A 6,000-nucleotide genomic window follows, 5' to 3' on the forward strand; every position below is an offset into this window, starting at 1 on the left:
GCATTGTCAATGCAGGAATGTAACAGCGGGGATTTGGAGGGCATCTCGGTTACACAGCCTATTTCTTTCTAATTTAATGTGTGAAAGAGGCATGAAAATGAAGTTCAGACAACACAGTAATTAAACTCACAGAATGAGGGTGGCTTAAATGTGGGTTATCATTAAAAAGTGGGCTGTTGAAACAAAGGTCATCGTATTGTCTGAACCCAGCCAAGAAAGTGTGGGGAACAACTCACTGTTCACACCCCAGCAACAACCCATGAGTTCTTGCAATGGGTTGTTCATAGTTAAGGGGTTGTTTGTGGGTTGTTCAACTGGGTTGAAACAACATACCATTTCAACAAAACTGTATGGTTCAATGACAAGCCATGCTCCACTGCTGAGTAATCATGTTGTTTTCACCCAGTGCACTTTAAGTGTGAAATATGTCCAAAATAAAGAAGAACTTGGTATGAGAAGAAAGGATAATAAAGCAAGGACAATAAAGGTTTTATTATTACTAATAAACTGACGGTTTTCCTTCCCCAAATGATGCTGCCAATGTGATCGGAGCCTCCGAGACCAACATCATGGTCTTTCTCTTACCCCACAAAGCTACTTGCAAGCATTGGTCAGGCTACTGAAAATCCTGCTGACTATTTCAGTGAGAAGAAATTCACACGTGGTTTCTGGGGTGAGCTCTGAAAGGAACTGTTTGTATAACTTTTCACACTGCACACCGCCTTAAACAATTTTAAGCAACAAATGGAGAAGAAAAACACCATGGCTGAGATTGTAGCAATTATGGTCAGAGGCTTTAAAGTGGTAAACAAAGAGCCCACCAGAGAGGAAATGCAAGTTCTGGCAGCTGAACTCAGGCGTGCTTCTAAATCACATCCTCCTACACCCTCAGCTGAACTTTACAGCAGCTGTCGCTTTTCTTGCAGGTGAAGGAATCCCAGAAGTAAGTCCCAGTGACTATAGTTGGACCTTCGCTCCAGTAAGCATGGCTCAGGTTGCAGCCTGCACTGTGAGCTCTACAGAGGGGTGAGGAAAGTGTGGCCAGAACAGCCAATGATGAGAGATGCTAGGACTTGCAGTCCAACCACATCTCGAAGGCCTCACATTCCCATTCCTTGGGGTAACATGGGCAAGCGGCCACCTTAATATGTCACAGATTGCAGGAAAGGACGGTGCACGGCAGTCCATAAGCACCAAACAAGGAAAAGGGAGCAGGTGGGGAGATGCAAGTCTATGCATGTCTAAGAAGGGTTTCTTCCTTCTGAGTAGGGGAAAGAAAAAAACTCTGCTCATGGTCACTGCCTTCAGTGGGGTGCATGTGGCCCTCCATATGTTGCTGGATTGCATGTCCCATCATCCCTCAACCTTGGTTATAGCTAGGGCAGAAAAGGAGTGGCATCTCCCAACACCCCTTCTTTATCCTTGCCAAATTTCTTTGCAAAAAGTTTCCAAATGAATTGAAAACCCCCAGTTCTGGACACAAATTGAAGCCTGCGGAGTAAGCAGAGATGAAACCTAAGGCACTATTTTTGTCCTGTGCAAGACAGGTCCAGCTAGATCTTACAGCCACCAGATGGGGATAAAGGTGGCCTGGGGGACACACTTCAGCTCATGTGCTAACTATCTAAACATGCCTCTTTGCACAAAATGACTGAAAAGCCAAACATTAGCGCTAAGGCAGACACTAGATCTTTTGGCATCTGGACAGCCCAAATCAGAAGAGATCTAAGCCTCAGTGGCAATCATTGTATTTGCAAGTTGTAAAACTGCACCAGCAGCAAAATGGGGATCAGTGAATGGCTGTGCAGTGGAACCCCTTGGAGCACTTAGTTCACCCATTTCCTCCCTGCTCGTCTTCTGGCATCACCAGCAGCAGCAGCAGCAGCAGCAGCAGCAGCAGCAGCAGCAGCAGCAGCTTTCTGCACAGCGTTCAGGGGAACTTTCAAACATGCAGGACTTGCATAATCCAAACATGGCAGGGAGAGGTTTTACTCAACATGCCAATGCATACTTCCGCTTACTAAGATTTACTCCACTAAAAGAAATAGGATTTAAGGTAGCCTTGAGCAGTGGGGTCTACTTGAAGTGTAACTAATTGTGATCCAACCCATCAGTCTTACTTGGCGTGAAGAACAGGGGTGGCACACGTGTGTCCATACAGGCGCGCACACCTCCTTTCATGAGTCTCCCCTGTTTTATTTGATCCCAGTGAGACCAGGAGACGGCACACTGCACCACTTCACTTCCACTCCAGTTCAACGGAGGTGACGATTATCAGTGCCTATCAATTACAACTTGCAAACTTTATTTTCTGATTAATGATGATCTGAGAGCTTTTCTCCTTCTCCTCCTCCTCCTCCTCATCATCATCACCACAGTATTACAGGTCACGCCCACATGTTTCCTTCCACTGCTGGTGGCGATTTCATGAGATAGCTCCGGAGGTTTAGGCTGCTTCGTGTAATCTCCCTGTGTCATCAGCACCACATAAAGCCACAACAATAGGAAAACAACACTGCTTTTACCCAACTGACATTTCCCCGCAGCTCCTGTTTGCATAACCTGTCGACTCTCAGTAACAGGTTCACAGATGTTTTTGTCTGATTCTCTCTCTCTCTCTCTGAATGTGTAACTATGCAACTGAAAGCACCACACAGCTTTCTGAAGGTGCAGTCTTATGTGTATTTAGTCCTACAACTCCCAGCATTCTCTAGACACCACAGCTACTTGGAGAATGCTGGGAGTTTGGCACTTTTTCTCTGTCTATCCATGTATAGCATTATGCCCTTTCCTGTGCTATTTATATCCAGGTCAGATGTTTAAACTGGGGGGGGGGGGGGAGAGAGAGAGAGATTAATGTAGAATCGCTGCATTGTTCAAAGGACCGATATACGTCCTTGGCCATGGTGGTCAATGTAGGACTGAAAAGAGGGAAGCAAATAATGCAGACTTGTTTTAATTAATACATTAAAATGAGATTCCGCTCAACTGGCAGATGCCCTCAGACTGGTTGCAATCATTTAAAAACTCCAAGACAATAAAATTATCCAAACAAGAAATAAAGCGGTCAAAAATATTTTTATTTATTTATTTATTGAGAAGATTTATATAGAGTTGCATATTCCTGCTTGGGGACTTTGGAAATGTGACCAATAAAAAGTAATAACAAGTAAAATAATAAAACATGATATTAAAGACAAGACCAGCAAGCAGCATCAATAAAACTGTATCTATTTAGATCAGGAAAGCTTCCTGGGGCAGGAGAGTTTCCAGAGGTGTTCAAAATGATACGAGGCTTGTAGGGATGCATGCGAAGCCCAAGGGCCCGGGGAGTGCACCCAGCACTGGCCGAGCGCTTGCCCGGAATCAAGCTCCCTGCGCCATGCAAACGGCGTCCCTCTTCTGTGCCTTGTGGACTGGGGCAGACAAGAAGGTTGGCCACACAGAGCTCTGCAGGAATAGAGCCCCACACAACCGCTGGCAGCGTAGCAGCTGCACCCGATGTGGAGGAAGGTTGCCTGTTGCACAAGCTCTGTCCCATGAGCATTCGTGAGCTTTCTCTCAGCTCAGCTCAGCTCACTTTGCAAGCCTGGGAAGAGCATGCAAGGAAGTCCGCAACTACTGGAGGGACAGATTCCACTAGGAATCATCCCAACCCCAGCTGTTGGTACCTGCCTGACCTTCAGAGGCAGGGAGCTCTGCAGACATGGAGGCTCTCTATGCAGAGGACTCTTCTTTGGTTGGACTCCAAGCAAACCGTAGGTCCAGTGTGGTACCACCAGGGACATGCCGTTCCATGAGCCAGGCCAGTAAAGGAGGAGGCACTTTGTCAGGGATCCTGACTGCAAATTGTTTAGGGCTTTTATACACTAGTACTAAAATGTTAGACCTGGCCTGGCTGTGAACAGGCAGCCAGTGCAGTTTCCTCAGCAAAAGGACTGCCTACTGACAAGGGGGTGCAGCATTCTCCATTGCTCCAGCTTCTAGGACAGCTTCAAAGGCAGCCCCTCATACTGCACGATGTAGTATTCCAGTCTTGAGGTTACCAGGTAGCGAGATGGCGTTCCTCCCTTTGCATGTCCAAGGCCACAGACCTTTCTTGCAAAATGTTCCTCATTGCCCAAAGCATTTCCCAGATGCTCCAACACCCAGAATAAATCTCTGAGCATGCACAGAGTGGTTCGTGGAACCTAATCTAGTATTCACCTCCAGAAACCCTCCTTATGAGCATGCCTGGGCCTCATCGCTTTTGGAGGGGACTTCTGAAAATGTCTCCTCCCTGGACGCCGCTCCTCTAACTGGGCTGTCCTCTGCTGATGAGGGGTCATGGGATCAAGGGCCCTGCATGCCTCGGCATCTGTGCCTGAGAAAGCCCTCTCTTCCAAGTCCCTTAGCCCCAGCTGTACATCTTGGTTGTTCCCAGGGACTGCCTGCCCACCTGGTGGCCTGGCCTCAAGACAAGCGTCACCAGAAACGTGTCTCAAGATGGCCCACATCCCATGCCGCACCCTCACCCCCACACTGTGCTGCTGCTGCTTCTTCTGAAGACCAGCCAGCAGCCTTGAGAACGTGCACGCAAAGCAGCCACCTTTCTCACTTCCAGCAGCCAGTGCTTGTTTTGCTGTGCCCAAGCTATCCCTGTCCAGGAGAGGCCACTGCTGGTGAACCAGCTGAAGATCAGAAATGGTGCTCTGAGGTGCCAGCTTTGACCTGTCAAAGAGAGTGCAACCCCTGCCCAGAATAGACAATAAGCCTGTCTCCTGGACTTGGGGACTTCTCACCCCCAGGACTTTCATCTTGCCAGGATGCACCTTCAATTTACTATCCCTCAACCAGCCCACCATTGAGCAGGGATGTGTAAGGAATCTGTTTTGGAGGTAGCCATCCCCTGGATTTCCCAGACTCAGCTCACTGGGCTCTGATCTGCTTTCTCATGACTGTGAGTCTGACTTCCTGGTGAGCATGCTGAACATCCACATGGTGCTCTCAAGGACCCTTGCGTGTGGTGTCCCTCTTCTGTGAATGTGATTTGCAACCATTGCTTGTGCTGCACATGGGAGAAGGTTACCAGTTGCACAGTCAAGGTTCTGAGAGCATTCATGGACTTTCTTTTGGCTTGACTCGCTTTCGAAGACAGGGGCAAGTGCAAGAGGGACTCCACTAATGGAAGCGGGGCAGATTCTTCAGAGCTTCATCGCAACACTAGCACTGAGTCCTGACACTCATCCGAAGCTTGCACAGCCTCAACTGATTCACATGTCACAGGGAGCTAAGGCTGCATATCATCAGCAGACTGATGGCACTGGGGTCTAATTCCCTAGTGGCCGCTCCAGGCATCCTGTACATGCTAACCAAGACCGGGGACCAGACGGTGCCCTGGAGAACCCCACAGCCACAGGCTCAGGAAGAGTCAGTCACCCAACGGGAGTCCCTGAAATCACCCTGCAGGAAAGACCTGCACCACTGCAGCACAGTGCCTCTGCTCAGTCCGCAGAGTCAATCCAGGTGGATGCCATGGCCAGTGGTCTGCAAAGCTGGTGCGAGAGCAAGCAGAAGGAGCAGGGTTGTCCTCCCGCCTCCCTCCCTTCAAGGCAACGAAAGCTGATTCAGCCCCATAACCAGGCCAAAACCTAGACTGAAACGGACTGTGACAACAAGTGCTTACAAAAACGCCTGCCCTTGCGCTTCTATCCCCTCTCAAGCATCTTCCCTAAGGGGGTGGGGAGGCAGTATTTGCTACTGGGCAGTCGTTATCAAATACGACTGGGTTTAATGGGGTTTTTCAGGAGTGATCACTCTACCGCTTCCTCAAGAACAGTGGAAAAAGCCTCTCGACACTGAGAGGTATCTGCCGCTTCCTAAGTCCACCCAGTTGTACCCCTTCGGCTAGCTCTTATTAGCCAGGAGTGGAAGAACGGGGGGCATGTGGCCAGTTGCTTTGCTACAAACACCTTGTCAGTGCCATCAAGCTACGGCAACTGAAACCATCACACAAAATCA

Source organism: Varanus komodoensis, unplaced genomic scaffold, assembly GCF_004798865.1.
Source record: "Varanus komodoensis strain SLA01 unplaced genomic scaffold, ASM479886v1 scaffold23, whole genome shotgun sequence".
Lineage (NCBI taxonomy): Eukaryota > Metazoa > Chordata > Lepidosauria > Squamata > Varanidae > Varanus > Varanus komodoensis.